This window comes from Sceloporus occidentalis, unplaced genomic scaffold (genome assembly GCF_023333645.1).
Source record: "Sceloporus occidentalis isolate IW3139 unplaced genomic scaffold, rSceOcc1.0.p SCAF_234, whole genome shotgun sequence".
Classification (NCBI taxonomy): Eukaryota; Metazoa; Chordata; class Lepidosauria; order Squamata; family Phrynosomatidae; genus Sceloporus; species Sceloporus occidentalis.
The window spans coordinates 858,983-883,188 of record NW_028317214.1 but is presented as its reverse complement, the minus strand read 5'-3'; the positions used below and the strand labels follow the sequence as shown (position 1 = coordinate 883,188).

General features: G+C 40.4%; 1 pseudogene; it reads left to right on the top strand.

Moving 5' to 3' along the window:
• LOC149276554 (cohesin subunit SA-2-like) overlaps positions 1–24,206 on the top strand; it is a 53,045-nt pseudogene that overhangs the window by 2,260 nt on the left and 26,579 nt on the right.

The following is a 24,206-nucleotide window of genomic DNA, read 5'->3' as shown; positions in this document are numbered from 1 at the left end:
GCTAATATTTATATATATGGGCCGCAGGGGCATCAATACACAAGGGGCAAAAACACTAAGGGGTGTATAAACGACAATGCAGTGTGAAAAATCCATCCTGATGTAGACGTTTGTGACGTAGATTGTGTCCTGCTGTTTGTGTGTTTTTGGTTATCAGTGTAGCAGAGCCTGTCCTTGGGTGTGTGTGTTTAGATGTTGGTGTGGCAGAGCCTGTCCTGGTGTGTGTTTGGGTGTTGGTGTGGCAGAGCCTGTCCTGGTGTGTGTGTTCAGTTGTCAGTGTGGCAGAGCCTGTCCTAGGGTGTGTGTTTGGGGGTCAGTGTGTCAGAGCCTGTCCTGGTGTGTGTGTGTTTGGATGTGGGTGTGGCAGAGCCTGTCCTGATGTGTGTGGGTGTCTGTGTGGCAGAGCCTGTCCTGGTGTGTGTCTGGGTGTTGGTGTGACAGAGCCTGTGTTGGTCATCTGTTTCCTGGCACTTAACTTACAGTAGGAATTATTTAATTTATATTTATCCAGAGATAAAATGTCCTCCTGAAGTTGTAGTGACTTCAGGGGACAAAACTTTCAAGGCCCTGAAATCATTTAGTGGAAAAGTTATTTATTGTGTTATAATATTTATTTCAAGGATTAGTCACACTCAATTGTGGCTTCAGGCTTCCCATGTTGAATGATGAAGTATTATTTTAGCCCAATAACAAAAATATAATTCCATAGCACATTACCGGTACTTTTGGAAATTATGAATGCCCCCCCAGTTTGACTGTGGTATCTTGTGTGCCCCCCCTATATATTGTTTCTAGAGTCGCCACTGCCTGGATCATTACCTTATTGCATGTAGTTAGTTGGTATTGATAGGTAGACACTTAATATCAGCTGTTTTGTGATATTTTTAGTGGTGATCAATGTGAAGAAACCTCTGCAGTCCATTCAAATGAGCTGCAAGCAGGTGGCACTGGAGATGTTTTCCTTGTGTTCCCAGCTGGATATTCTCATCAAAGGCGAAGTGCAGCATGTGAGTACTTATGAAATATATTTGAGGGGATTTTTCAATATTCTGAAGGTATGTAGAGACTATGTGGTGATTGATGACGGTCAGGAATGGTATTTAAGTGTTTCCATTAATGCAAAGTCCCGATGCCTCTATGATAAACAGTTTTAAATGACTTCCATATTTCACCAAGTTACACGGCCATCCATCTTGTCATAATGGTGTGAAGATCACAGTGACAAGTGACTATTAACTGTATGTAGATCAGTGCCTTTTTCAAACACAATGACATCACGCTTCCACCGCTTCAATTGACAGCTGCTTGACATTATTAGATTTTTCAATGTGTAATCATCTCACTAAGGTCCAATTATATCTCATGGTTATGAGGGCCAACTCAGATTGTGCCCCATAATTAAATCAGATCCACACGAAGACTGAATCAGTTTCTACAGAGAGGCTTCATGAACCTTTTATTGCTTCCAGAAGGTTTAATGGGTGAATCAGTTGGGGCAATAAGGAAGCCGTTGTTTTGTGATAGATGTCAAAGCTTTTTGGCTAAATCCATGTCATTCAACAGTGTATGCAGTTTCAAGAAGAATAACATAAGGTTCCTGCTGTCAACATACAGAATGTATACCCATATGTGTATACATTACCATGTATGTACACCATATGCATGTACACTACCATTCAAAAGTTTGGGGTCAATCAAGTACATTTCTAGCTGTATTTTAATTGGATATAATTGCAAAAGGGTTATTTTTAACTTAAGCTTGAATTAGTGAACAGAACCTGATGGTTGCTGATACAGGACCGCCCATTAACACAGTGGGCAGTCATGGTCGCGTCCCCCAAGGGAAGGCTCTGGGTTGTCAGATATTTTATCATCGAAAACATGTATTCTATATCTTCTGTATTTTACATGAGCACAAAATGGAGTTAGAGCCATTTTATTTTATATAATCGTATAATGATTATTTCTTTCTGTCTTTGTTCCCTCTATAATTGAGAACAAAGGAGTATTCATGTATATAGATGTTTCAGTGTATATATGATACAATTAATGTTATCTTCAATGAGAAAGTTAAGGAGTAGACACTGCATATCTTTAGGAATGTAAATTGGAATGGGGGATACATGGGAAGACTACCAAGGCCTGAGTTACTATCTAGGAAGTAACATTTGGCGATTAGGGTGACCAAGGATAAATTCCAAACACATATGTAATGGTTTTAAGTTAATTCTTAGACAAGAGCGTCTCTCACAGGTAAATTAAGAAATTACAACGGTGCAAATATGAGTAGAAATTCTAATTATAATGGGTAAAACCCACCGTTATGATTGGAGAATTCCAATCAAAAGGTGGAGGCTATGATAATAAGCCCTGTCTTTAAAAGCTTATGTCTTTAATAATGAAAAAAAAAGAGATCGCACCCTGAAATAGACAGACCCTGACGGACTTATTCACCAAATTTACCCCAGAGAATTGGAATCTTAAGATCCTGGCACCATATTTCACTCTTAGAGTTACTTGGAGTCCTAACCTATATAATTTGTAGAAAGTTATATTCTTTCCCACTTAATTTTTTGACAATGAATCTGGATTAATTTCTACAAGGACCAGTTGGACAACAGCAACAAGTGGTGGTAAATATAATTGTTTTATTATTCTGAATAGAGATGAATTTTGTCTTCTTCGTATAGAATTCCCTGTTTCTGGGAAATAGTATATTACATTATTGTATATGACGGCTTGTGAGACTGCAGCTTATAACCCGTGATAATAACAATAATGAAAAGGTATTTTTACCTATAGATGAAGTTTGACATTATTTGCATCTATTAGGAACTTCACTAATACTCTTAGACACACATTTGTCATATTAGTTAAACTAATATAAGTGAAATAGTGATATTTTTATTACTGCCCTGATTATTATCAATTTTTGGTTGCTGAGTGGACTGGAAATTAATTGTGTGTTAGACTCATAAAATAACAATTTATATTGATAACTATCGATAATATACTGTATTTGAATTGATTCATTTTTGACATGTTTTAAGAATTTTGTGTTTTATATTATGCACTGTGTGACTCATAGATATTTTATAAATTGTGTTTACAATAAATAATATTTTTATTGACTATCGTGGCGATATCTATCTAATTTGAATTATAATTTTCGGCGATCTGAAAGAATTTAGGATCGGAGATAAAATATAGGGTATCTCCTTAAATTAATATTGTGGATGTGGTACTACAATATTTGGTAGCGTCGTTATTTTGTGTGTGTGACGAAATATTGGTTTTGCCTATTTTGTCTCATTAATATACCTAACAGGGTAGCTGGAGTGAAGAAGTTCCCACGTATGGTCCTGACATGCTCCAATCCCTGCCCATTTGCCCTTTAAATGGGGGTATCAGCAGGACCGCCCGCCTACATCACAGGACCGCCCATCAACACAGTGTGCAGTCCTGGCCGCGTCCCCCAAGGGAAGGCTCTGGGTAGCTGGAGTGAATAAGTTCCCACGTATGGTCCTGACACGCCCAAATCCCCGCCCATTTGCCCTTTAAATGGGGGTATCAGCAGGACCGCCCGCCTACGTCACAGGACCGCCCATCAACACAGTGGGCAGTCATGGCCGCGTCCCCCAAGGGAAGGCTCTGGGTAGCTGGAGTGAATAAGTTCCCACGTATGGTCTTGACACACCCCAATCCCTGCCCATTTGCCCTTTAAATATGGGTGTTTACCACAAAGTCAGCGGGACCGCCCACTGACAACAGCTGTCAGTTCTGGCCGTGTCCCGCAAGAGTAGGCTCTGGGTAGCCGGAACCCACAAGTTCCCAGGTATGCAAATCTCTAGTTGCTAGTGGATGGAAATCTGCAGACTTACCTTCATCATGGAAAAGCTTCACAGGAACATAAGAACGATACGATCTGGACACCAGATTTCTAAAGACCGGTGGATCTTCCAATCCTTATAATTAAATAATTGAATTCTAAATTGCCCGTAAACAATCATACTGTGTTTACAATGAGATATTGCAGTAATATAGAATGTACAATTGCTCATAGGCTATGTGTTTATATCCAGTTACAGGATCAGCTTGCAGATGATATAAGTATTGGGGAGTCTGACATCTTTCACACATTTGGTGAGTTATAGTGAGGAGAATCGTTGTAATAAGCCAAAACCATGGGACTATGTACATGCTGAAGCTCATGGGACGCATCAGGAACAGCTCTCACTGTCATTGGCAACACCCACTGTTACAGGCATCCTCCACAACCATAATCACTATATGACCAAAAGTGCTATTAATCTGAAGTGGAAGCATAACTAACAATAACTCTCGGCCTCAAAGTGAGTTTCAAACTGCCTCTGGAAGCAATATCAGCACAAGCACTTTTATTTTTTCTTTCAGGAACAGAACTTGTGGAAAGAATGAAAGAATGTTTAACTCACTTGCCTGAACCTATCATGTGCTTAGAGGTAAATATATATATATATATTTTAATGATTTAATGATCTTTATGTAGAACATTGTCAATATGAGAACCAGCTAGTTGACCATTATTTGTCTTTGTGTGCCGCTATACTGATATACTATTCTTCACCACAGAGGTCTGTAATACACTGAACAGAACTAGTTACTAGTTACTAGTTGAATAATTTCTGTCCTTACGCATAGATTAAATGCAAGCTAGGCTATAACTTTTATATTTACCATGAAATACATTTAATGGCTATATTTTTCCATTTTTATTTTTCACAGGATTATTTGGATACCTCTGGGTTATCTGTGCTGTTTCCCAGAGTGGAAATCTATATCATACATGAAAGACCAGTTGACATGTTGGAAAGTCCTCCAATGGATGGTGAGATGTGCTAAAAGTCAACTGCATGGCATCTAAGAGCATGTGGTTTTTCATTATATGTCAAGTACCATGGCTCAAGCCAAGCTTTTACCCAACCACCCCTGTGTTCATTTTACTTATACATCATCCTTTCCATGCTGAAACCACTTAGCCCTAATTACTGCTACAAGAGAGCTCCATGTTTTCAGCCCTCCTTTTGTTTCAATTGCCCATATCATTCCTTTAGATTGTAAGCTCACGAGCGGGGTCCTCAAAAGCCCACCATTCCTGACTGGAGCTTTGTAGAAAAGTACCGTAAGGCTAGATGGGATCCTCATGGGCAGGGTTCTCTTTTCCTGATGTATCTGTATGTATTTATGTATATTTGTTACGTGTGTTAACTGCCCCACTTAAATTGTAAAGCTCTGTGGAATTTGTTGCCACTATATAAGATATATAAAATAAAAGATAAAAAGAAGCAACCTAAGAAGCAAGACCAGGCTAGGTTTATGTTTTATTATATTTTACCGCCTATCTAGGTTAACTACTAATGGTACTTTGAGGAAAATGGGTCTCAGGAAAATGGGACAGAATGGAACACAGAGAATATGCTACTTAATACCCATCCAGCATTCTGACTATTCCTAGTTAACTGTGTTCTTTCCTTTAACTTCCAGCCTCTGTTAAAAATGTTAGCACCCTAGACAAGACAGCAGAAGCTTTGGTCTTTGGAAATATACGTTTCTGTCTGGCTTTGAATCTTTTTTCTGGGATATTACCCCAAAAACACTTAAAATACAATAGGACAGATTGCAAAACACTATAGAAGTAAAAATATATATATTATTGAAAACATAAAACAAAATAGGCAATAGACTACTAAAGAAGCTTTCTTCCATTACATTGCATTTATAGAATGGCAGCAGATAACATAGCGCTCTTACTATAGGGAACAGTGGAAATGAACAGTAACGTTACAATGTAGAATATACGAAATGAAGTATAACATGAACGAACACGTTAGGACATACTGGTACAGAAGGAGGAAAGGGACCTTCTCTTGCGAGCTTACAATATATCCTAAATCCATTTTTTTCGACTCATTACTTTATCACTGGCACTATATCACTAACCTGACACAAGCAACTTGGTAACTGATAAGCTCAACCTATGGTAAAAACAATCCCAAAGAAGAATCCAGAGAACAGAAGATGGACATCATGAAGCCACCAGGTCTAAGGGCATGCTTTATTTCTTTCATTCAGACTACTACATTCACATAGGAAAATTGAATCAGCTCTTGGTGTTGAGCCAGCAATTGGAAGATGACATCAGGCACTTGGGAAGCCATAAATATGTAGCCCACCAGTTGTCAGTACTGTATGTAAGTGTTATTCTTTACATTGCATGATTGCTATTGCTATTGCTATTGTCTGGGGATATTGAAGAAGAGGTCATGATGAACTGGATGAGATGGAATGGCCATTATATTATAGTACTGATAGGAAGATGGCCTTGGATGTGAAGAACATTCATCATTAGGCAGCGTTAGTTACTGCGTAAATGAAAGTTATTCTAAATATAAGAGTTAGGATGGTATGTTATATTTCATAGGATGATGTCTTTTTATAACGCTTCTCTGCATTGTTTGTGTCTTGTAGAAGGTTCTCAGTTACTTCAATGGGTGTTTGTCTTTAGACATCCTAAAGAGAGACATTGAAGCCAATTTCAAGGCAGTAAAGTCTGCTCTTGCTGCCAATGAAGGGCCAAGGCAAGAACCTCTGTTACCTGCACATCTATCAACATGGTAAGATGCCTGATCAACATTTGCCCAGGGATTTTCAGAATGTTATGTATAAACTTATTTACTCATTACTTAGTGATGTACCATTCAAAGAACAACTGTGCTGCCACAACGATTGCCACAAGCACTGAAAACTAGACTTGTGCATTCGTCTTCGGGCGAACATGGAAACGAACGCGAAGAGTGCGTTTTCGTGTTCGTTCCGAAGACACGCCGAAGAGAAGACAGCGGCGGTAAAACGTAGGCGAAGACGAAGACACACACCACGAAGATCTTCGTGATCGTCTTCGTCTACCATTCTCCCCCCTCCCCTTCTAACTTACCTTGTCTTCGCGGCATCGCGGCAGTTCACGGAAGTGGAAATCCGCAGGTTCGCCGTCTGATGCCAGAGGAAGACCCTGCAGGTGACCAATAGGCTCACCCGCACGGCCTTTGTAAGTTGGAACCCCTGACAGCGAACCTATGGATTTCCACTCCCGTTAACCCCTTTGATGCTGCGTTAGATAACGGGAGCGGAAATCCGTAGGTTAAAGGGCCGTGCAAGCGACCAATAGGCTCAATCGCACGGCCCCTTAACCCTTAAAAAAAAAAAGTTAACCCCTAATAAAAGTTAAAAAGTTAACCCCAATGCTGCAACTTACCCGGCAGATCCCACTGGTCTCCCTGTTCTATCAGTTAAATGTCCGTACAAGCGACTTTATTGGTCGCTCGTACGGACATTTAACTGATAGAACAGGGAGGCCAGTGGGATCTGCAGGGTAAGTTACGGCACCAGGAGTTTAACAGTCTGTACGAGCGACCCTATTGGTCGCCAGCAGGGGGCTCGTCTGCCATCAACCAATGGCAGACGAGCCCCCTGCTGACGACCAATAGAGTTGCTCATACGGACATTTAAACTCCTGGCGCCAGAGCTGCGTTAACCCCGTATTAACCCCTTAACCGGAAAAAACGAAGAAAAACCGAACACGAAGAATGTCCACGAATATTCGCCCGAAGAGAAGACAGGAACGGGCGAATATGCGCGGAATACGAAGATTTTTTCCCCCCCGAAGACGAGCGCAAAGACGAACACGAAGAGCCTCCTGGTGCCCAAGTCTACTGAAAACCTTCTCCTACAGTATATCTGTGGGTCAGAGGGGCATATAGGGGAGCGTCTAAGAAATTTTTGGTGGGTAGGGTGGCATATAAGGGGGTATAAGGCATATCTGGCAGCAGAGTAGCATATAGGGGGTATAAGGTATATCAAGGAGGCAGAGTGGCGTAAAGGGGTGTATAAGGCATCTCTTGGGGGCAGAGCGGCATATAAGGGGGTATAAGGCATATCTGGAGGGCAGATGTGCATAACTGGGGGCAGGTTGGCAAATAAAAGGAAATAATAAAAAAAAATGAATTTTTATCAATCATAGTTTTTATTAAATATGAAAAAATAGTTTACATGTGAATTAATATTTGCTGGTAAAACTTTTTCCTTATAGGGTAGTCTTATATTCAGGCTTTTCCCTTTTTTCCCTAAATTAATATTCAAATTTGGGGGGGGGTCATCTTATAATCGAGCAAATATGGTAATGTGCACTCACGGATTATCTTTATTAATTATTACATATGTTATTTTTGCATTTATTCCCAGGCACTTTATATACAAGCAAATTATCCTTGCCCCACAAGACCCCCAAAACTACCATTATTAATATATATAATTAAAAGGGCTTTCCCTATGTTTGAATCCAGATAAGTGCTGTTTGTTAAAGGAACAGCCTCACCAAGATAGAATGCACATTACAGTATTTTAAAAGGGCTTCAACATGCATTCTGTAATTATGTAAGAAAACGGCAGGAAAGTGATTCCACAAGAAGCCCTTGAAGTGTTTGTGACTTTATCGCCTTTTGTTGGCTATACATTGGGTATGATGCGCTTTTACTGCCTAATATATTTGAATTCTTTCCACTGGTTGTTTTATTCTCTTTCTAGGATGCTGGATCTAACGCAGACGATTATCACAACAGTCTCCACTCTCCCGGAAGAACTGACTGGAGAGATAATGCCAGTGCTTGCCTTTTCCTTGCTGTGATTTACTGAATATGTTATGTCTGTGAATTTGATATAGAAGGAGCCTGGGACGGTCCCCTACGGCCTTACATTGACTCACTTTCTTCTCTCGCCGCTGTCACAAAGTTCCTAAAAGGCATTCCTTTTTTTTTTGTAACAGTCTCCGTATCTTTTTCCACTGACATAAAGCTGTCAAAAGCGTGCACACTTTCCACTGCATATTCTCCCATCACCTATACCTTTCAATATCTTCCGCGCTTGCACTATTTTTCTACTCACCATTATTCCTCCCCATGTTTTATTTCATACCTTGAGCTCGGAAGAATAAAGGACGAACCCTGGCCGATTGTAGACAGGCCCAAAGAGAGGGCTGTCACACTGTTCAACCTAGACAACCATGGTGAACATTGAGGATTATGTATACGAAATAATTCTGGGGCAAAGTCTGGTGCTAAGTGGTCCTATCGTCATAGCAACCAATGGGCTGGTACAACCAGTGTAGCCATTTTTAGTGCTTGCTATAGTGAGGAGCCAGCTTTTCACGCTTGTTCTTTGTAAACCAGTTTAAATTGGGGAGCATTGAACCTTATTTATAGAACAGTAATTACTTGATATTTTTTTTATAGAAATAGTAATGTGCTGATTTGCTGAAAAACGGTTGCCGTATCAGCAGAAAGAACATAGGTATATATTGCTTTATTCGTTTAAACTTATTAGGGGGTTATAATAAAATGAAGAACTGAATTTTTGTGTTTCATATATAAAAGCATCAACATGTCGATGCAAGTGAACATAACAAAATGTGGAATGCAACAATTTAGAGCCAACAAATAAATTGAGCAGAAAGTGATGCAAAAAAACCCAAAGTATACAAATAAACTGGATGTTTAAAGTATAAGAGCCATATTTTATTTCTAATTCATGTACATAAATAAACATTCCGCTCATGATCAAAATACGGTGTGAAATACAATAAAAAAGCAGCATTTTAGTTACCAAAAAAATGCAATAATAATGGAAGAAAGCATACCCTGAGAGACATAGTGATGTTATTTATGTCTATTCTTCTAAGATATAAGCTTTTAATACTGACATATTCATTTTGCCTGGGTCTCAGCCCAAATAACAGGAAGAACTTGCTGCTGTACTCGGTCGCTCATCACAGATTGAATGATGAACACGGTAGGATATAATCCGTCGAGGGATCTGGACAAGTTCTTCTGAAAAGCCTGGGGTGAACCCCTGAACGAAAACAAGAACTGTAAAACTGTCATAATGTATAACTGTCATCCAATGGCCATTGGGAGTGTGATGGATTTAATGGAATATACCGCTAAATCTTGTTCAGTATCCAACCGGTTACACTCCAGCCATCGTATACATAAATGTGTATGATAGCTCAGTGGTCTCTTTCAATTAACTGTAGATGCCCTATAGAAATAGCTATCTAAAAGTCACAGCCAAATAAAAAGTCTGGGTAAAGCCCCACCCCTGGCCACGCCTCTAACCACACCCTTAAAGGTAAAGTGTCCATCTTTGGCTAGTTAAAAAGTTGGCAAGTATGCATATTTATTTATTGGAACAGTATCATTGATGTCCACCTGTGTAGCCCCCCAAAAAATGGCTGTTTATGAAAGGAGACTGTCCATTCAGTGAAATAACCTCAACAGAAGCGAACTATGTAATGGTTAATGTATAAATCGGTGCATCATTTCTAATACTGTACAAGTCTGTGATCATCGCGTCACTACAACAATGAGCTATAGGGCAAATCGGGACACGGACATTATAGGTAATGCAGACGATAACACCTGTACCGATTGCCCATTAATGCTACGATCAGCCCTACAGAGTAGTTTAGGTTTGTTTGAAAGCTGTTCTGCGATTGGTGGGTTTCCTTGTTGTTGGTCCAGCCTGAAGGAGGAAACATGAAAAATCCAGGGCGGGCCGGAGTTCAAGTTACAGACAATAGGCTGTTTGGAGAGTGAGTAATAGGAGGCGTGTCTCCTTATACCCGGATGCCCTGGATGCGGAGGCCCACAGGACAGGTAAACAACAGGGGAGGAGCCTGGTAAGGCGAAAGGATAAATAGAGTGCGGTACCCGCGCAGGGCTGCTCTTCTTGGAAGCGGGATGTCTTGGCGGGCCATGGGATGGGCAGAGGCCGGGGAGATGGGGCCGCGGGGGTCACTGGCAGGGCCCACCTGTGGCAGGTGTGATGTCATACCTTAACCCAGCCACTGCCAGAGACCCCTTAGGGTCCCTTAGGGTACAATTAATGGTGAGGACACTAGTAAAAAAAAAAAAAAAGGGGGGGGGATGTTGAAAGTTTGAAGTAGGAATTTCATAGTTTTGTTTGTAACACGTGAGGGAGACAGGCAGTACTTCTTCAGTTCAGTCAGTGCTATGCTCATGAGTTTGCCTCATTTTGATAACATGGATGTGGTTACATCTCTAGCACAGTGTTAATAATCAGTATTATTAACATGGGTAATGGGTCAGTTGTAGACAGTTAGGACCTTAAATAAAAATATTTAGCAGTGAGAAAGAGGTAATAATTACACAGGCGCTGGTGTTTCTTTGATTATTGGTGGCCCAGGGCCGGTATTAGCACCAGGCTTCCCCGGCGATTGGCAAAATCACTTATATATACCCACAAAATGCAGAGCAGCACTTCACATGCACTTGTTACCAGCATGGAATGCATGTGTATTCTAGAAGAAAAAGTCTGATGTGGCTTTAAAACAAAATGCCGCCCCCCCCCCGCCTGTACTTACCTTTCAGCAGTCCTGCGGTGAGTCTCCCTGTTCGGTCTGGTGCTGGCTTGTAATGATGAGTGCCGGAAGTGAGGTAATCTTCCGGCACTCAGCATTACAAGCCGGCACCGAGACCGAACAGGGAGACTCGCCGCAGAGGACAGAGAGAGGGGCGCCGAGCGGGTACTGACAGCTTGGGGCGGCAAAGTGTCACCCCTTGAAAGGTGCCGCCTGGAGCGGTTGCCCCCCCTCGGCTCCATTTTCAGGCCGGCCCTGTGTGGCTTTCACTAGCCTCTAGATCAGACCTGGGCAAAGCACGGCCCGCGGGCCACATCCGGCCCGCTGAATAGCTCGGACCGGCCCGCAAAGAGTGTCCTGGTGACTCACCAATGAGTCCGGTGTCCCCCCCCCCGCCCCGGTCACTTACCTTAAACTCCTGTGTTGGAAGCGTTTGTCTCGGGTGCCGGCGCTTTACGCTGGGCGCCGGCATATGACGTCAGACGCCGGCGATCAGCAGTGAAGCGCCGGCACCCGAGACAAACGCCTCACGCTTCCAACACAGGAGTTTAAGGTAAGTGACCGGGGCGGGGGGGGAGATCCTGAGAAGGGGGGGTTAGGGAGTTAGAGGGGAGATACTGAGAAGGGGGGGTTAGGGAGTTAGAGGGGAGATACTGAGAAGGGGGGTTAGGGAGGGAGGTCTTACTGTGTGTGTGTGTCTTACTGTGTTTGTGTGTGTGTGTCTTACTGTGTGTGTGTGTGTCTTACTGTGTGTGTGTGTATCTTACTGTGTCTGTGTGTGTCTCCCTGTGTCTGTGTGTGTCTTACTGTGTCTGTGTGTGTCTCACTGTGTCTGTGTGTGTCTCACTGTGTCTGTGTGTGTCTCACTGTGTCTGTGTGTGTCTTACTGTGTCTGTGTGTGTCTCACTGTGTCTGTGTGTGTCTTACTGTGTCTGTCTTACTGTGTCTGTGTGTGTCTCACTGTGTCTGTGTGTGTCTCACTGTGTCTGTGTGTGTCTTACTGTGTCTGTGTGTGTCTCACTGTGTCTGTGTGTGTCTTACTGTGTCTGTGTGTGTCTTACTGTGTCTGTGTGTGTCTCACTGTGTCTGTGTGTGTCTTACTGTGTCTGTGTGTGTCTTACTGCGTGTGTCTTACTGTGTTCATAGCTTATTCAGTTATTGTAATAAATATTTTAGCCCATTTTTTAGCTCAAAATATTTTTTCCTTTTTTTTCTCCTCTAAAATCTAGGTGCGTCTTATCAGCAGGTGCGTCTTATAGAGCGAAAAATACGGTATGCACTCCGAAGCCTTGTTCATTTTGTTCACTTCTGTGCTGTGCTAATAGTTATTCAGGCCTTACTTATTCAAGCACCTCTACCAATGACGTAGGCTTGAATAACTTTATTAAACAGCACATAAGTTAACAAAATGGACAAGGCTTCGGAGTTTGTAGTTTGTAGAGGTCTGGCCCTCTAAAACCATTCCAATTTCTCATGTGGCCCCATGGGAAAATTAATTGCCCACCCCTGCTCTAGATCCAGCTGTTCTTAAAGTCACAATATACCCTGAAAAAGTAATACATGCCATTAGCATTGTATCAGGAGCATAGCCGAGTTTGTGCGATTCCCAGATTTACTAATGGAGGTGGATCTGCTGTGAGATAATGTAAAAAATGTAAATTGCTGGGATATGGGATAAACTCATTTAAGCTTTCAAACTTCTGAGGTCCCTTAAACCAATAACGTATGAATTAAGGATGTGAACATAACACCGTGACCTTTACAGCCGGAAGAAATGATATGGGGGTTTGCATGATGCACACGTTAGAAGGAATACATAATGTATGTGTAATGTACATGATCAAATGAAACTTCTCCATAAATAAAACACCACTTTACATACTACATTTGAACTCGCATACAGCTCTAAAATATGTGAAAAGAGCTTAAATGGCTGGATTTTTTGCATCATGGAAGATTGAATATGAATTTGTTTAGCTATAATAAGATATGACCTATATTATATATTTATGCACAACAGTACTTAATAGTATATAGATTATCTATTTTGGGTTTTTGTCCATAAAAAATCATAAGCATCGAACTGCAGCATCATTTTAGAAGCCTGAACCTAAGTTATGATTACATAGGAAAGTATTAAAAGTTATTTACGCCCCACTTCTTAAACATACACACATGCGCTAATGGTTTTTCTGATGTATCTGAAGCATCTGATATGGTTTGTCTGAACCTGAGTGACATTTTGTTTGTTAGGTGTTTAAGGTGCTTGGGGGTAGTGCTGCCCAAGTGCGTGGCGATTGCTGCCCACATATGGGGCTGGCCCCTCCCTCTCATGCAAGGAACCCACCAATCACAAAGCCGCCCCCGAAGAGGGATGGCTCCATGTAGCCAGAACCTGGAATTTCCCAGGAACGTACAGTTCTGTGCAAAAGTTTTAGACAGGTGTGAAAGATACTGTAAAGTAATAATGTTAATAGTTTATAGTTTATTTTTATAATATAAGATAAAAATGGACTAGATGGGCGGAATGGTTCCTATCTTATGTCAAATTCTATGTTTTTATGTAAACAAAATGCAAAGTTAGTGATGGAAACAAAATGGAAAGTTAGAAAGAAAATCGAAATTAAATCAATATTTGGTGTGACCACTCTTTGCCTTTCAATGCTAGGTAGACTTGCACACGGTTTGTTAACAAATTTGGCAGTTGGGTTGAGCCAAACATCTTGGATTTAGGAAGTCTCAGTGGTTCCAAAAGAGCCATAGCAGCACTTCCAGGACTCGTTGTTCTTCTTTACACTGAAGATAGTTCTTTATGGGTTTGGCTATATGTTTGGGGTCGTTGCCATGCCGCAGAATGCATTTGGAGCCAATCAGATGCCCCTCTGAGGGATAATCATCCGCCTGTACTTCTCAGCATTGAGGAAACCATTAATTCTGACCAAATCCCCAACCCCGTTTGGAGAACTGCAGCTCCAGACTTGCAAGGAACCCCCACCAGCCTTCACTGTTGCCTTCAAACACTTATTTGCAAACTGCCTTCTGCTACAGCAAAATATTTTACATTTTGATGCATCAGTCCAGAGCACCTGCTGCAGTTTCTTTATGTACTCCAGTTCCTGTGTTTTCATTAATAGTTGAGTTGGTTCCCCTGGTCAGTGGTATGTTTTTTTGGCCTCATGTCTTCCATGAAGGCCGCTTCTGACCAGACTTCTCCGGACAGTAGATGGCTGTACCCGGGTCTCACTGTTTTCTGCCAATGCTGAGCTGATGGCGTTGCTGGACATCTGATTAAGACGTAAGCATGATGTATCTTTCATCTGCTGTACTAAGTTTCCTTGGCCAACCACTTTGTCTACAGTCCTCAACATTGCCAGATTTAGATACCTAGAAGAATTGATGCCACTGGAATAACTACAGGGGACCTTTCTTCCTTTCTCCTCGTATCGGTATAAAATTGTTTCTAAACTATTTTGAACTGGCACCGAGGAGACAGGATCGTATCGGGGTCATGTGACGCCATGTGACACCGTGGTGAAACAGACTAACTGCACAGTGTGCACGAGCAGCCGGACAGCAAGCCGCAGTAGCGATGAGAGGTAAGCGGGGGCAGGATATGTGTTTGCATATATATATATATGGATGTGTACTTCATGTGTGTGCATGCATGTGTAAATATGTTGTATGTTGGAAGGGGGGGCAAAGAAGGCACAGACCAGTTGTGTGGGGGGTGATGATGGCCCGGTGGTTTCTAGTTACACCCCTGATTGATGCTGTTTTGAAGGCAAAGACGTGGTCACAGCAAATATTGATTTGGTTTAGATTTTTCTTCTTTTCACTCACTTCACATTTCGTTAAATAAAGTATTAACATGTCTTTTTGAAAGCATTCTTACTTTACAGCATATTTTCACATCTGCTTTAAACTTTTGCACAGTACTATATGTATCTTATCTCTGTCGGGAAGAACAAAATTTATATATTGCATTTACGCGGAATGTTTTGTCAATTGTACAGGGAAAGGAGCAAGACAGCGGACTGTTTTTTTCCCACTACACCTCTCTAAGGACACGATGTAGAAGAGATGATATCAGTGTCCAATCAAACCACTGACGTCGGTCAAAAGTAAGAGATGGAGAGTATACCAAACTTCTGTATTTAGAAAGGAGAAAAATATGAATATGAAATAATGAACAGACCTTTTTAGCTCTGTGCTAACGTTTTAGCCCCCTGCATAAGATAATGGGCATTATGCAATGTTTTTAGTGGTATTTAGTTTCTACTTACTGTAACTTTGCATAGAAATATAGAATGTGATGTCAGATAAGAGCCATTCAGCTCATCTAGCCTACTCCATTTTCCTGATATAAAGACTCAGACCTTTTACGCCTATCCCAAGAATGTTTAAACGATCTCACTGTATTTATCTACCATCGTTTCTTCCTATTTGTAAAACCAAAAGGAATGTAATAGAGTGGGATTCTAAAATGTGCTCTTTTTTTCCTATTCATATGTGTCAGTGTTTAAATCTGAAATTTAGAATCAGAAATGTGCATGCTGGGTATGGTGGAACTATTTCCCCAGCATTCAGTCAGTAACGGGGGTCATGTTTCCTGCTAAATTAGGTGATTTCATTTACTTGCACCTATGAACTGTCGTTTTATTAAAATTATTAAATGTGTTTTTCCTTTTTATTTATTTTTTTACACCACAGAGAGAATGCCCACACAAATTGTCTTCTGGATGCCACCAATCAGAATGGGGACCTAGGGATTTTGATGACCCCTGTAAGTCATTATGATAGAAAGACACTGTTAATTGGAGTAGGAGTAGTCCATGAACTACTGAGACCTCTATAAACCTTTGAGTCACGCAGTTCTATATTTTCCTACTAGAAGCCAAAAAGGATCCGGAAGCCATCTGAAAACCTCTCCAGAAGAAGTTCTGCTAGGAGAAGTAGAGACAGCCAGATAACCAATGGGGATGTACCAGAAGCTGTAACACTTTTTGAGGTTGTTAGCATTGGAAAGAGGGCAATCCAGGTATAAATGCCTCCAAGTATTATACATTTTATCTATTATGAAACAGTTAGCCACAGAAATGAGTAGGGTCTTGAAAGATAAAACATATATATATATATATATATATATAGTGTAATTTACACTATTTATATATAATAGTTCATGTCTAAAGGCTGTCTTGTACAGCGAGCAATTACTTTCAAGGGATCCATGTATAAAGTGGATATAGAGACAAAAGGTGATCATAGTTGACCTTATTTGCAGACGCCTACCCAGAATCCCTTGTGGTTGTGGCAGCACCATGAGATTTCTGAGGGAAAAACAAGCCTTCTGGCTTGTCTGGTGTCTGTAGATGAGTGCTTAATAATGCTTCTACTACCTCCTTTTATATATATAAACCAAGACTTGCTTGTCAATTTATACATGCAAGCCATTGTCTCATGGTAAACTGTTCACCAGCCAATCAGCAGCCCAGCCACGCAAAACATTTATTTTTTTGTTTTATTGGTTTTTTTTTTAACCTAGATTGCAAAGCATAGTTGCAAAATAGCACAGTATGTAAATGTAACATTTGTAACTTGTAATGTTTATTGACGGTTCCTTTGGATGACAACAAAGAATGAATTACTTGTACTATGTTCCATTGGACCATGACGCACAAGGGTTGGAGACGGTAATAAGATTACCATTGTCTACACCCAACATGATTCTCTGGTGTTCATTTTCAGTCAGTGGTAGATGACTGGATTGAAGCCTATCAAGAAGACAGAGATGCAGCACTTCTTGACCTTATTAACTTCTATATTCAATGCTCAGGATGCCAAGGTAAACAATTCACAGTCCATTAATGACTAAAAATGTTAATAAAGATTTTGTTTTACCTGTAGTTTCCCTAAGCAAAAGGAAGTATATTCGAAAGGGGAAATTCTGATTTTAATTTTCTCATTTCATTTCATTAGGAAGGTCCCACACTAGCAGGTTTCTCCTTCCCCGGTTTAAAGACTTTTAAGAAATCTCACTGATTTAACTTTACATTATACAGGGCAACAATAGCTTACTGAGCTTACCTCATGATGTATGGTAAAGTCAAGGACCTGACTTACATAAACTTTACATAATTGACTACGTTTGTCCAAGGAAAGGGATCACTGTCAACATGGCCCGGATTGGCAAATACCTGGAGGACCAGTAGCCCATTGTGCCGTACACTTACCTTTACTGTCACTGGAGCAGCAGATCCAGTCCTGGATACATGGTGGCCATATTTTGTAAGAGTATAACACGCAGCTACACGTACTTCATTTAGCGTCCGCTCGCCTTAAAGTACCAGGACCACTTTTCATCCCCGGTCTGTCACTGACTTCAAGTGAAAACTCTTTATTTTCTCTTGAGCTAATAAGGCTATATCCATTTTTTCTTGTTTAACATAGATGCGAAGGTCTGCAACAGCGTAGACATTCCTGGTGGAACAAGCCAAATAGAAAATGTTTTAAGTAAATTAGAACAGTCGTCGGGCATGGGGCAGATAAATAAACATTAATGCACTTGGTATGGAGAAAATGTAATGGTGAAATAATGCACTTGGGATAGAAAACAAATCCAAGGCAGAATATAGCATTGGGGACACTGTCAGTGACAACAGAAGAGAGGCACTTAGGAGTGATTATTTCTGAGGGCTTACAGGTAAGCAGGCAATGCAACGAAGGGTCGGAAAAACTAAGTAGGGTGCTGGGTTGCATAGGGAGAGGCATTAGTAGCAGAGATGAAGTTCTGCCACTTTGTAGATCTCCAGTCAGGCTTCATCTAGAGTATTACCTACAGTTCTGGAGACCCCATCTCCAGAAGGATATTGATACAGAGTTCAGTGGAGAGAGTTCAGAAGAGGGCTACTAAAATGGCAAATGGTTTGCAGGCTAAAAATGATCAGGAAAGACCAAGAGATCTTAATATGTATAGCTTGGAGGAAAGAAGAGAGAGGGGAAATACTTAAAGGGATTTAATAAAATACAGGAGCAGTGTTTTCAGGGGACACATTTTAAAACTGGAGGGTCTGAGGTTTTGCAAGAGATGTAATGCAAGGAAGTTTTATTTCTCTGAGAGGGTGGTAGATTAATGGAACAGCCTCCCATCGGAAATGCTAGAGGCTTATATACCGTGAGGGAACTTAGACATGCATGGGATGGACAGATGGCCCAAATGGGTCTTATCTGCCGTCAAGTTCTATGTTTCTGTGTAAAACCTGGAATCAAGCGCTCCCTCTCGTCGATGCCGGTATCGTTATCACTCTCCGGAGTCGGATGTGTCACATTCTTGATGTTGTGTTATGAGTAGTGATCTTGGCCCTACAAGAACCGGTGAACTGGCCCATCTTAATTAATACAAAGTGCAAACTCCTAGTTCGGTGTCATCTTTTTGATCACATTAATTAGTTATATTTTTTCATATTTTATGAACTTGGGATATGTTGCGTAATATAATCAGCCCTTGTTTGCTTCTTTTCAGGTGTAGTTACAGCAGAACTGTTTCAGAATCCACACAACCAGGAAATAATGAAGAAGCTGACGGAGGAATTCGATGAAGTAACTATATCCATAAAAATGTATAATTAGTGCATTTGTGGGGGGCAAAGTCTGATTTTATTAGAATAACCACGCAGAAACATATGTATATGCTGCAGATAGCTACCTTGTCCAGGGAATGGACAGCATTTGTATACTTAATTTTATTACATTGTTTTGAGTTGTTTCCATACTTAAGAGCGTGACTTTCTGAAAGCATAACTGATGATGATGTTTTTTCACTCTAGGAAACTGGCTTGCAGTTCAAGAAATTCATGGCTTATCCTTGGATTCTTACAATTACCTGGCCAGTTTATATGGTAAGGTAATTAATAACATCAGGATTTAAAAAAAAAAAAATTAAAAATAGAAATTATAAACAAAAAAAAAAATACAGTGCACATATGTATATATGTTTATGCTACAATCAACTAGCAGCTCCATACAGCATTATGGCATATAGAAAAGACTGTTAAAGTGCCCCATATGAAATAAATGTGCCCAAAATGTATTAAAATATATAGTCTTTAGCCAAAACTAATACTTTTTCAGTATAACAAGAGAGTTAATATAACTTTACATCTTTTTCTTTGTGGGCCCAATAAAAGGTATTACTTCAACTAAAGACTCAATTTTCTTTTGTGGTGTTACGGCTATATTTTGTATGATTAAAACATGTAACAAATGTCCACTTTTAGAATGAGACACTATATGGAGTGTTTGTTTTATGAAGCACTTATTGATTTACTAATGCAGTGCAATTAAATACTTCTTTTTACAGAATGCTGAAGATTATCCTCTGATCAAACCAGGAATGCAGTGGAGAAAGTTTAAGGCGAACTTCTGTGAATTCACAGCTGTGTTGGTGCAACAGTGCCAGTACAGCGTGATCTATGATGGTTATCTCCTGGACACCATTATCTCGCTGCTGCTAGGGTTGGCAGATTCTCGTGTCAGGGCATTCAGACACACAAGTACATTGACAGGTTAGAGCATAATGAGCCTCAGATTATATAAATTACTATGTTTGCTACAACAACATTATTAAAAGAACGTAATCAAAAGGAATAAAACAATTTAGGGTGATGGCGTGTAATTAAAGTGCCTCTATATGTCGAGGATCTGGTTGTCTACTCACTGGACGTCACTGCTGGCTGGTAGATATATTGAGACTTAAATGTTCCTTTAATTTCTTAGCTCTTTTGTACTGCAGAAAAATTTTTTTTATTGCCATGTTTCCATTTTTAATTTAATGCAATTTCTGTTCATATGAACATCATAGAACACCTTTGCAACTTTACTCTTCATGTTTAAGCATACTCCTTAATGGCTTCTATTGTCATTCTCGTTATACATTTGTCTACTGCAGCGGTGAAACTATTGACTGCTCTGATCAGGGTTGTCCTGAATGTTGACATCGGTATAGACAACTCGCACAGGCTGTTGAAATTGGAGAAGAAAAGGCTGGTGATGAAAAGGACCAACTCCAGATTTGAACAGCTGGACAAAAAAAGGAAAGAGGTTTGCTATTTTAATAATCAGCTCAGTGACTTGCATTTAGACTATTTCAGTTTAATAAACTCTATAATTTATTGTTTCGCTTATTCAGTGCAGCTGATGTCACTAAAAAGGTGACTGGAATTTTAAATAATGACGTAAAAACATATCCCTAGCAGAGATCGAGATGCAGAGGTCCAGGATACCTATTAGAAGGCCAAGTATTTTGTATTAACGGGGCGGTCCAGTCATCACATGCACTTTAATGCATTAGACAGTTGTGCGGTCCCTTTAAATCAGCATATTGTTCCTTTTGCAAATGAATCCTACAGATCCCCCGTATGCATTTGCCCTCTTCTCCTGCCCCCAGTTATTGTGTGTGCAGGAGATGTATTTGGACAAACACATCTCCTTGCACATCTTATACTCACTTGCCAGTGACATTAAACTGTCTTTATACATTGAGTTAGCCATTTCTGTGTCCCCACAGGGCATAGGGGCAAGCTACGAGAGTGTAGGCTTACTATGAATGAGCAGGCTCTACTACAACATCTTTTGCTGAGCATGAGCCGAGAAACAAAATATCTCTTTGCAATACTTATTCTAGCAATAGCTCTGCAGCTGTATATTTTCTCATCCGTTTGGTTATCATAATATAGGTGTTAAAGGTAGCCTTTTCAAATGGCAGAATGCAGTTTCAATTAGTAAAATGACAATGTGCTCATTTGATTAGTTCCATGGAGCAATTTATGTTTTCATTCATAGCTTCAGCAAAAGCACCAAGAGATAGAAAACATGATGGATGCACTATTTAAAGGGACCTTCATTCAACGTTACAGGTAAGATTTAAGTTGATGGTACACTATATGACCAAACAGTTAGGAGAGTAAAGAGGAGAGATATAGGGAGATAGCGTTGTTAAGGAATCTGTAGTTTTTGGGTTTGGGAGTTTGAATTTCATTCTGGAGAGCATCACAACCCAGTGGTAGATCTGGCACGGCCGTACGGCAGATAAGGAGAAATGGCATAAGAATATTTGTCCGGCAAAGGTGTTCAGGATGGGTTGGAGGGGTGTGCTATGGTTCCGCTTTATCCTGGGGCAATTACAAAGGATACATTGAAAAAAATGAAAGGACTAAATTGAAATGAGTTAAATTTAACTAACATGCATTTTTATAAGTCTGTAGTGTGGTGCATGGTGACAAAACATAAAAAGTAAATGCAGTGACCAACGCATATATTCATCCTTAAGAATTGGATCCCGTCACTGAAGCCCTTACAATCTGTCTATCACTGTTAATAAAGCCGATTTCGTTATAGGGATGTGGTCCCTGAGATCAGAGCAGCGTGCATCGAAGAACTGGGCGTATGGATGAAAATGTACCCTCAAAAGTACTTGAATGATAGCTGCCTAAAGTATGTTGGATGGATGCTTTATGACAAGGTGAGTTTCATTTCAAATGCCAAGTGTTCATCAAATGACGCTTGCACACGGATAGCTTATTTCGCACGCCTGCTGTGTTATTTATCACTTGTTGTGGTCTCCTGCAACAATACATTTGAATTCTTTTTCATGAATTAGTGGCGTGTCACTAAAAGCCTGATTCAGTTCTATGTCGCCTGTACAGTGGATTAGGACGTATTTATGAGTCTGGCAAGTTTGCAGAAATATGGCTCCACTAATATCTAAAAAAGGGGGAAATGCAATAGAATGATTTCATAGGTTTCTCTACATTTTATTTGTATAACAAAAATGTAGTCATCTTTTTATGCCGCCTTGCAAGAAAAACATGGAGCATAGCCACATTGGAACTCAAATGTTATGCTGTGGACACTGCTATCTGTTTGGGATAAAGGGTTAGTATACTTAGTTTAGATTATCACTTAATTATTGAAGTTTTTTTTGTGTGTAGATCCCCGAAGTACGCCTCAAAAGTGTGATGGCTCTGCAGGTGCTTTATGAGAAGAAAGATCTTGTTTCCAAAATGGATCTCTTTACTAGCAGGTTTAAGGTACGGTAGTCCATATTATTTATTTATCATACATTATTGTGTAGCTCCTCAGAATAAAGTACAGTAGTGATAATCTAAAGAGTAGTGATAATGTGAGTGCTCTCCTTATGGAAATACTCTGCTGGATGAAGAATATGTATAAAGAGCCATCCTGTTTTAAAATGGTCCAATCACCATAACAACCAATGGAATTTCCATGCCAACTACTCCACTTTTACCTCTTACTACTAAGCATGTAACTCTTTTTGTGGGGAGGCTGCTATTAAAATCACAGCAGACCAGGATTTGGGGTTTTTCTTAGGTTTACTTAGCAAAGACTTTAGAACGGTCTATATTTGCACGCACCTCCTTGTGTATTGCAAAACCCATGTTCTGTCATATAATTTACGCTTCTTTCTGTTAGGATCGCATTGTATCGATGACGTTAGACAGAGACCACGATGTATCCGTACAGGCCATGAAGCTCCTTGTGTGCATATCACAGTATGTATTTTTCACTATGAATGGTTTAATGAGTAGTTATCAACACAACACATGATTGTGTTTTTTTATTTTGCAATCAATGTAATTGTTGGTTTAAGAGTAAGCAGCTTACTTATAAAAGGTGAGACCTGTGGTACGTAGTGACAAACCCAACATATTGGTCAGTTTCCTATTGTGAAGGCCTATCCTCCCCTCCTCTGCCAACAAAGGAGAACAGTAATTTAACAACAGGGGACAAGCTACTCAGTGGGGAGAAATAAAAATCTTAATCTTAACAGACAATGTGAAATAAGATGGCTGCTTATGGCAGTAGATTGTCAGCTGGCAAAAGTGGGGGCATCATCTCCTTCTGTATCACTGTGTCTTATGTGCTTACCTTCTTGTTAATTTGTATTTTGCCAGTTTTAATCTTATTGTTCAATGTCTATTGTCTCCTGCTATAATTTCATAATTTTATGGTGCTCTTTAACCCCTTGATGACAATTGCCGGTCCGGGCACGTCACGGAAAATCAAGGCCTTAACGACAAATGACGTGCCAGGACCGGCACGTCTTTAAACGGGTGCAGAAAGCGATCTATTTTCGCTTTCTGCACCGAAACGGCATTGCTGTAATGCCTCGACCTCGAGGCATTCAGCAACGCCATGATCGGCACAAAGGGGCCATCTCTGGCCCCTCCCCGGGGCGTCAACATCCGCCATACTTTGTATGGCGGCGGACGCCCGTTTTAAAAGCGTTTACCTAAACTTAAATGGTGTCGCTGGAATGCCTCGATCAGGAGGCATCCAGCGACACCAAACACTTACCTCTTGATGGGCTGTGACCGCTCCGGAGAGCTGCCGGTGATCTTCGCCATCTGCAAGATGGTGGCGGCCCGGGAAAAAAAACAATAAAGGTGAAAAAGTTCGCTAGATGGTCTCCAGACCATCTAGAGAACTCAGGTACTGCATTCACCATGCAAGTCAAAAATTAATAATAATTAGAAAAAAATAGTAAAAAAACAGCAAAATGTAAAAATAATTTCCCACTGATGTCACTATCAGGGGAACCTTCAAGTTGAAATTTTTTTTTTTTAAAAAAAGGCAAAAATAAAATATATATATAAAAAATATATTTTTGTGAGCAAGTCCTAAAATTGGCATATTAGCTTAAAACAATTCTTGCATGGAA